The 9,839-nt window shown below is 41.8% G+C and overlaps 1 protein-coding gene across 1 annotated transcript in view; it reads right to left on the bottom strand.

Moving 5' to 3' along the window:
- Positions 1-9,839, bottom strand: part of FBN1 (fibrillin 1) — a 244,697-nt gene that overhangs the window by 139,605 nt on the left and 95,253 nt on the right.

Raw genomic sequence — 9,839 nt, 5'->3', positions numbered from 1 at the left:
CATTATTTTCCATTTGCTCAGCGACAGTAAAATGTATTGTTGGCAACTATGCCAAATGTTGCTTGAAGGATTCTGATTATTGCAAGAATTTTACCTCTCTTAAGATGATCTTTTTCTTCTGTTTTTTTAAGTATGAAAATATAGGTTATGTTAAGCCTGTACATTCTAAATGTATGTGCTGCAACCATGCATGTTTGTCAGACCTTTCTTACTTCCAGATTAGGGGAGTTTCATATATTTAAACTACTTTACTTCATATTGAAATAAGACTTTATACTATTCACAAATCTTCACCTTTGCCGCTCCAAATTATATCATGAGTGGGAGGAGAATAGTGCAAAACCAAAAATTAGAACATATAGTTTTTGCTTTAGAATGCTCCTTTAAATAAAAAATAAATCCAAAATGTATGTTTAGCTGATAAAGTAATTTCTTTCATGAGGGTGAGAGCCCACAAGCTATCACATGTGGGATTAATGTCCAGTCCAACAGGAGGAGGCAAATCTCCCCACACAACAGAGCTTTACTCCCATTCCTAAGTCATACATATGGCCAAAAGAAAGAAGAAAATAAAAAAGTAGGAAAGGAATAGCATTATAAACTAAGTGCAAAATGGTACTGCCAACAACTGTTATGAAAAAACAAGGGCGAGTCTTGTGGACTCTCACCATTATGACAGAAATTAATTTATTGGGTAAGCATACATTTTGTTTTCTTTAATAAAATGGTGAGAGTCCATGAGCCATAACAGAGAGAGAGGTGAGAGAGAGAGGGGAGAGAGAAAGAGGGGAGATGTGGAGAGAGAGAGAGAGAGAGAGAGAGAGAGAGAGAGAGGGGGGGGGGGGGGAGAAAGAGGGGAGAGAGAGAGGGGAGAGAGAAAGAGAGGGGGTGGAGATAGAGAGGGGAGAGAGAGGGGGAGAGAAAGAGAGGGGGAGAGAGAAAGGGGAGAGAGAGAGACACAGGGGGAGATAGAGAGAGAGGAGAGAGAGAGAGAGGGGGGAGAGAGAGGGTAGATGTGGGGAGAGAGAGAGGGGAGAGAGAGAGAGGGGAGAGAGAGAGAGAGAGAGAGAGAGGGGAGAGGGGGCGAGAGAGAGGGGAGAGAGAGACAGAGGGGGAGAGAGAGGGGAGAGAGAGACAGAGGGGAGAGAGAGACAGAGGGGGGAGATAGAGAGAGGGGAGAGAGATGAGAGAGAGGAGAGAGAGAGAGGGGGGGAGAGAGAGAGAAGAGAGAGAGAGAGGGAAGAGAGAGAGGAGAGAGAGAGAGAGAGAGAGGGGAGAGAGAGAGGAGAGAGAGGGGAGAGAGAGAGAGAGAGAGAGAAGAGAGGGGAGAGAGAGAGGGGAGAGAGAGATGGGAGAGAGAAAGGGGAGAGAGAGAGGGGAGGGAGAGAGAGGGAGAGAAAGAGAGGGGGGAGATAGAGAGAGAGGGGAGATAGAGAGAGAGGGGAGAGAGAGAGGGGAGAGAGAGGGAGAGAGGGAGAGAGGGAGAGAGAGAGAGGGAGAGGGGGGAGATAGAGAGAGGAGAGAGAGAGAGGGGGGGAGAGAGAGAGAGAGAGAGAGGAGAGAGAGAGAAAGAGGGGGGAGATAGAGAGAGGAGAGAGGGGGGAGAGAGAGAGAGGAGAGAGAGAGAGAGGTTGAGAGAGGGGAGAGAGAGATAGGGGAAAGAGAGAGAGAGAGAGGGGAGATAGAGAGAGAGAGGGGAGAGAGAAATAGAGAGAGAGGGGAGAGAGAAATAGAGAGAGAGGGGAGAGAGAAAGAGAGAGGGAGAGAGTAAGAGAGAGGGAGAGAGTAAGAGAGAGGGGAGAGAGAAAGAGAGAGGGGAGAGAGAAAGAGAGAGGGGAGAGAGAAAGAGAGAGGGGAGAGAGATAGGGGGGAGTGAGAGAAAGGGGAGAGAGAGAGGGGAGCGAGAGAGAGGGGAGAGAGAGAGAAGGGAGAGAGAGAGGGGAGAGAGAGAGAGAGAGAGAGAGAGAGGGAGAGAGAGAGAGAGAGAGAGAGAGAGACAGAGGGGGGAGATAGAGAGAGGAGAGAGAGAGGGGGGGAGAGAGAGAAAGAGAGAGAGAGGGGAGAGAGAGACAGAGGGGGAGATAGAGAGAGGAGAGAGGGGGGAGAGAGAGAGAGAGGTTGAGAGAGGGGAGAGAGAGAGAGATAGGGGAAAGAGAGAGAGAGAGGGGAGATAGAGAGAGAGAGAGAGAGAGAGAGGGGAGAGAGAAAGAGAGAGAGAGGGGAGAGAGAAAGAGAGAGGGAGTGAGTAAGAGAGAGGGAGAGAGTAAGAGAGAGGGGAGAGAGAACGAGAGAGAAAGAGAGAGGGGAGAGATAAAGAGAGAGGGGAGAGAGAAAGAGAGAGGGGAGAGAGAGAGAGAGGAGCGAGAGAAAGGGGAGAGAGAGAGGGGAGCGAGAGAGGGGAGAGAGAGAGGGGAGAGAGAGAGGGGACAGAGAGAGAGAAGGGAGAGAGAGAGGGGAGAGAGAGAGAGGGGAGAGAGAGGGGAGAGAGAGCGAGGGGATAGAGAGAGAAGGGAGAGAGAGAGGGGAGAGAGAGAGAGAGGGGAGAGAGAGAGAGAGAGAGAGAGAGAGAGGGGGGAGAGAGAGAGAGAAGGGAGAGAGAGAGAGAGAGAGAGAGAGAGGGGAGATAGAGAGAGGGGGGAGAGAGAGGGGGGGAGAGAGAGAGAGGGGGGAGAGAGAGAGGGGGGAGAGAGAGAGGGGAGAGGGGGGGAGAGAGAGAGGGGGAGAGAGAGAGAGGGGAGATGGAGAGAGAGGGAGAGGGGGGAGAGAGAAAGAGAGAGGGGAGATAGAGAGAGAGAGGGGAGATAGAGAGGGAGAGAGAGGGAGAGAGCGCAAAAGAGGGGGGAGAGAGAGAGTGCAAAAGAGATGGGGGAAGAGAGAGCGCAAAAGAGAGGGGGGAGAGAGAGAGCTCAAAAGAGAGGGGGAGAGAGAGCGCAAAAGAGAGGGGGGAGAGAGAGAAAGCAAAAGAGAGTGGGAGGGAGAGAACGCAAGGGGTGGGACCACTGTACTGCAAAAAAATGGCCCATGTGAACGGGCTTTAGGACTAGTGAAATATAAAGAGCTTCAGATCAATCTTTAAGAAGAAGGATGCTTTGAGAAGGGCAAGTATTTTATTCTCTGTAATAGGAATGTGTGGCTTTTGTTGTCTGAAACGTGTCAAGTGAACTTCTGTAAAAGTTTCTAAATCTATAATATGTTATCATTACAGTTTCTGGACCCAGTGTTTAGAGGGTTACCAATAAAGTTGTTTTTACTGAATCATTGCCTCTTTTGTACATATTACGTGCATTTATTTGCCCTGCACTATTTAGCTTTTAGTTCAGTCAGGTAGTCTATGAAAGATTTTTTTTCCAAGGAGGGGTTTCTCAGAAAAGTTTTTATGACTATTCTTCCTGAAGCTCAAAGCATGACTCACCACAAAAAGTTTGGACTTAAAAAGCCTGTTTTTTAACCAAATTCTCAACTAGAAATTCCACCTACTTCCAAATACAGTATGAGAACATTTAACTAGACAAAGGAATAAGATTAATTCCTGACATACAACTATGTTTCATTCTAAACGTTTCTACTGTCAAGGTAACTGTGAATTTTCTTGGCAAATCATTATTTTCCATTTGCTCAGCGACAGTAAAATGTATTGTTGGCAACTATGCCAAATGTTGCTTGAAGGATTCTGATTATTGCAAGAATTTTACCTCTCTTAAGATGATCTTTTTCTTCTGTTTTTTTAAGTATGAAAATATAGGTTATGTTAAGCCTGTACATTCTAAATGTATGTGCTGCAACCATGCATGTTTGTCAGACCTTTCTTACTTCCAGATTAGGGGAGTTTCATATATTTAAACTACTTTACTTCATATTGAAATAAGACTTTATACTATTCACAAATCTTCACCTTTGCCGCTCCAAATTATATCATGAGTGGGAGGAGAATAGTGCAAAACCAAAAATTAGAACATATAGTTTTTGCTTTAGAATGCTCCTTTAAATAAAAAATAAATCCAAAATGTATGTTTAGCTGATAAAGTAATTTCTTTCATGAGGGTGAGAGCCCACAAGCTATCACATGTGGGATTAATGTCCAGTCCAACAGGAGGAGGCAAATCTCCCCACACAACAGAGCTTTACTCCCATTCCTAAGTCATACATATGGCCAAAAGAAAGGAGAAAATAAAAAAGTAGGAAAGGAATAGCATTATAAACTAAGTGCAAAATGGTACTGCCAACAACTGTTATGAAAAAACAAGGGCGAGTCTTGTGGACTCTCACCATTATGACAGAAATTAATTTATTGGGTAAGCATACATTTTGTTTTCTTTAATAAAATGGTGAGAGTCCATGAGCCATAACATGTGGGATCCTATACCCAAGCTGTGAAGTCCACAAGACCACCATGAAATAGGGTGGAACAAACAGTTAAAGCAGGTACAGGTACTTAAAAGGTACTATGGCCTGCAGAACTTTCCTACCAAAAGCAGCCTCATAAGAGGCAAACATGCCAAAATGGTTGAATTTGGTAAAGGTATGTAAATAAGACCAATTAGCTGCCTTGCAAATCTGTTCAATGAAAGCTGCTCTGTTAGAATGAGCAGCAATTTGTTCACGGAGAATCAAAGCTTTAAGCCAAACTGGAAGGTGATTGCAACAGGTGTATGTCTCATTCAGAGACATGAGAAATAGATAAACAAGGAAGAAGAATTTCTAAATTCTTTAGTGACTTGAAGGTAAAATTTCAAGGCCCTAACTACATCCAAGTTCTGAAGTATTCTCTCTTTAGCATTTTGTTTTGTACTGGACAAAGAGAATAGGCTACAATTTCCTTTTTCTTTTTTTTTCCACAGAACAACCTTAGGAATTAAAGAGTACTTTGTTCTTAAAAATGATTTATCCTGATGAAAAGTCAGGTAAAGGCATTCACAATATAGAGCAGAAATCATAGATACTCTTCTGAGGAATTAGCTAAGAAAAAGTGGACCTTTATAGCCAACAGTTGAATGCCCAGACCATGCATAGGTTCAAATGGCTGAGCCTAAAGAACCCTCAAGACTAAGTTAAGACTCCACGGAGGAGAAGCAGGCCAGATAACTGGTATTATCTTGACCAAAGCTTGAACAAAGGCATGGATGTCAGGAAGTCTCAAAATCTTCTTTTGATACAAGACTAAAGGGTAGAAATCTGGCCTTTAAAAGGATATGAAACCCAAAGATTTTCTTTTGTCATTCAGAAAGAGCATACCATTTAAAAAATAAAATAATGTTACTTCTATTATAAAATTTGCTTTGTTGCCAACTGAGAGGACTTAAGGTTTATGTCTGTCCTTCCCCAACAATTCCAAATCTGGTCAAATACATCCTGATTCAAGGACGATTCACAAGGGACTGTGAAGTGCGCTTCCCAATTGTCCAAGAATGGGATTTGCTGAAATCATGCAATGATGCATTCTGCCCAAGTCAGAAAGTAGGATATTTCTTTCATTGGTAACTCACTTTGAGTACTGCCTTGGTGATTAATGTAAGCTACTGCTGTGACATTGTCTGACTGAACCATCAGAAAAGACTCCTGAAGCCCTGAAGATCAATAACCTTTCCTCCCAAGGACACCAAACTCCCTGCGCTTTCCAGACTGTGCCCCCATCCCAAAAGGCTTGCATACATAATGTATGTATGTATATATATATATATATATATATATATATATATATATATGTGTGTGTGTGTGTATGTGTATTCATGTAATTATATGTGTAAATAAGTATTTGCACACATACATCCATATATATATATATATATATATATATAAATACACATGTATATGAACACTTTTTGAGCCCTTCCAAGTCAAATACCTTGAAGCATGCTATAGCATTTTTATTTTAATGTGCTTTAATGTGTTTTTAATGGAAATACTTGAAATTCCTATGTTCTTCACATATAAACACTATATATATATATATATATATATATATATATATATATATATATATATATACTGTATATATATATAGTTGTAATCAAAATTATTCAACCCCCATTTCAAATTAGGTTTATTGTCAAAATTTACAGACTGTCAGCTGTTTGCAATGAACAAATCAAACAAAAGCAATTGAAATAGCTCAAAAACACAAATGCTTCAAGTGCAATTTTTAATGAATTCTGCAATCTCAAAAAATATTCAACTCCTTCATGGCAAGCATCTTTAGTACTTAGTAGAGCACCCTTTTTCTGTTATGACCTGCTGCAAATGAGATGCATAGCCATACACCAGCTTCTGGTAGCGTTCCTGAGGAATCTTAGCCCATTCCTCATGATCAATGGCCTCCAGTTCAGTAATATTCTTAGGTTTGTGTGCTGCAACCGCCTTCTTCTAATCCCACCAGAGATTTTGTATAGGGTTCAAGTCTGGTGAATGTTATGGCCACTGTAGAATCTTCCAGGATTTCTCCTGCAACCAAGTCTTTGTGGAAATTGAGGTTTGATTGGGATCATTGTCCTGTTGGAAGGTCCAATGACACCCCAAGCTTCAGCTTCCTCACAGCCAGTATGACGTATTCTCCTAGAATTTCCTGATACTTCAATGAATCCATCTTGCCTTCCTCAAGCTGCAGGTTTCCAGTGCCAGAGGATGCAAAGCAGCCCCAGAGCATCACCGAGCCACCACCATGATTAACTGTAGGCAGAGTGTTCTTTTCAGTGTATGCTTCATTCTTCTTCCTCCAGTTATACCACTGATCCATCAGGCCGAAAAGTTTGTTTTGTTTAATCGCTCCACAGAACAGAATACCAAAATGTCTGTGGCTTATTTATATGATTTAGAGGATATTGGCACCGACTTTTCTTGTACCTTTGGGTCAGTAGTGATGTACGTCTTGGATTTCTGGCATTGAAAACCTTCTGTGTTTAGTTGCGCCTTACTGTGCAAACTGAAACCTCAGTGCCCCTTGTCACCAAGTCTTACTGCAGGTCTTTTGCAGTCACTCAAGGGTTTTTTCAACCTGCCTTCTCAGAAATCTGGTTGCAGCATTTGATAGCTTCCTTTTTCTGCCCCGGCCAGGTAGTGTAACCACTGTTCCTTTAAAGGGACAGTAAACTTAAAAAACAATGTTATATAATTCTGCACATAGTGCAGAATTATATAACATTACAGGGAGTGCAGAATTATTAGGCAAATTAGTATTTTGACCACATCATCCTCTTTATGCATGTTGTCTTACTCCAAGCTGTATAGGCTCGAAAGCCTACCACCAATTAAGCATATTAGGTGATGTGCATCTCTGTAATGAGAAGGGGTGTGGTCTAATGACATCAACACCCTATATCAGGTGTGCATAATTATTAGGCAACTTCCTTTCCTTTGGCAAAATGGGTCAAAAGAAGGACTTGACAGGCTCAGAAAAGTCAAAAATAGTGAGATATCTTGCAGAGGGATGCAGAACTCTTAAAATTGCAAAGCTTCTGAAGCGTCATCATCGAACAATCAAGCGTTTCATTCAAATTAGTCAACAGGGTCGCAAGAAGCGTGTGGAAAAAACCAAGGCGCAAAATAACTGCCCATGAACTGAGAAAAGTCAAGCGTGCAGCTGCCAAGATGCCACTTGCCACCAGTTTGGCCATATTTCAGAGCTGCAACATCACTGGAGTGCCCAAAAGCACAAGGTGTGCAATACAAGACATGGCCAAGGTAAGAAAGGCTGAAAGACGACCACCACTGAACAAGACACACAAGCTGAAACGTCAAGACTGGGCCAAGAAATATCTCAAGACTGATTTTTCTAAGGTTTTATGGACTGATGAAATGAGAGTGAGTCTTGATGGGCCAGATGGATGGGCCCGTGGCTGGATTGGTAAAGGGCAGAGAGCTCCAGTCCGACTCAGACGCCAGCAAGGTGGAGGTGTAGTACTGGTTTGGGCTGGTATCATCAAAGATGAGCTTGTGGGGCCTTTTCGGGTTGAGGATGGAGTCAAGCTCAACTCCCAGTCCTACTGCCAGTTTCTGGAAGACACCTTCTTCAAGCAGTGGTACAGGAAGAAGTCTGCATCCTTCAAGAAAAACATGATTTTCATGCAGGACAATGCTCCATCACACGCGTCCAAGTACTCCACAGCGTGGCTGGCAAGAAAGGGTATAAAAGAAGAAAATCTAATGACATGGCCTCCTTGTTCACCTGATCTGAACCCCATTGAGAACCTGTGGTCCATCATCAAATGTGAGATTTACAAGGAGGGAAAACAGTACACCTCTCTGAACAGTGTCTGGGAGGCTGTGGTTGCTGCTGCACGCAATGTTGATGGTGAACAGATCAAAACACTGACAGAATCCATGGATGGCAGGCTTTTGAGTGTCCTTGCAAAGAAAGGTGGCTATATTGGTCACTGATTTGTTTTTGTTTTGTTTTTGAATGTCAGAAATGTATATTTGTGAATGTTGAGATGTTATATTGGTTTCACTGGTAAAAATAAATAATTGAAATGGGTATATATTTGTTTTTTGTTAAGTTGCCTAATAATTATGCACAGTAATAGTCACCTGCACACACAGATATCCCCCTAAAATTGCTATAACTAAAAACAAACTAAAAACTACTTCCAAAACTATTCAGCTTTGATATTAATGAGTTTTTTGGGTTAATTGAGAACATGGTTGTTGTTCAATAATAAAATTAATCCTCAAAAATACAACTTGCCTAATAATTCTGCACTCCCTGTATCTTAGTGGCAGCTTTCAAAACCAAAAGCTTTGAGAGTTTTTTGCTATCAAAGTTGCTCCTATCTGGGCTTGATCTCCTCTCCGGGTCTTGGTTTTCAAAAGCGCTTCACGGGCGCGCTGTCTAATCACAGCACGCCCAATCGCGCCATTGAATTAAACGCAGCTCGCTCCCGCTAAAACCTGCTGAAACCCACGTCACCCATAAATTCACCTCGCACATCGGGTGAATCACATAAACCGTGCCGGCAGATGATATGCCGCAAGTCGATCAAACTTCAGAAATGGGCGCAAATAGACATTTCTGGAGTCACCAGTAATTTACGGCAGTTTAAAAAAAATTAAAAATTTTGAAATCACCTGTAAATATCTAAACCGGCTAAAAAAAATTTAACCGAATCATCAAAACGCCATTCAAAACCCCTAAACCGCCAACCCCAACAACGCAAGCTACATAATTAACCTATTAACACCTAAACCGCCAACCACCAACAACGCAAACTACATAATTAACCAATTAACACCTAAACAGCTGAAAGTCTGTAAATGTTGGCAATAAACCTGATATATATATATATATATATATATATATTCATATAGATATATATGTATAGATATATATTTTACAAAAATAATTATATTTTTAAAAATAAAAATATTTATTCCAAAGTATTCCAAACACTTTTGGGCTTAGCGCAGTTGGTCTAGTTGGTTAGCACGCAGGCGACAACTGTTAGGGTTTTCTGTAGCATGCCCCTTAGAAGTCATGATACCTGAATGTATATATATACATATTTAGACGTGTTTAGCCTTTTTTTTTTTTACACCAGAGACCTCATATCTTTGTTTTTTTTTTTAAATAATTCTTATCAGACAGTGTTAACAGTTAACCAGAGCTCTGAGGTTGTGATAACCCGACGCACTTTAAATTAATGGTAGTCTCCCTAGCCAAAGTGGAAATGCATAGTCCATCTCTGGAATAGTCTCCCATACCTCCAATTTTTCAGAGGGTAAAGGGAAAATATTTTTTGAATTTGGCTGAGGGAACAAACAGAATGCCTGGTTTGTTCCATTCTTTGCTAATTAGCTCAGAAACCCCATCAGGAACTAGTATTTTCCTCTTAAAAAGTGACTAAAACTGG

This window comes from Bombina bombina, chromosome 6 (genome assembly GCF_027579735.1).
Source record: "Bombina bombina isolate aBomBom1 chromosome 6, aBomBom1.pri, whole genome shotgun sequence".
Classification (NCBI taxonomy): Eukaryota; Metazoa; Chordata; class Amphibia; order Anura; family Bombinatoridae; genus Bombina; species Bombina bombina.
Note: the sequence above shows the minus strand (reverse complement) of the source record. Positions and strands in the feature narration are given on the sequence as shown.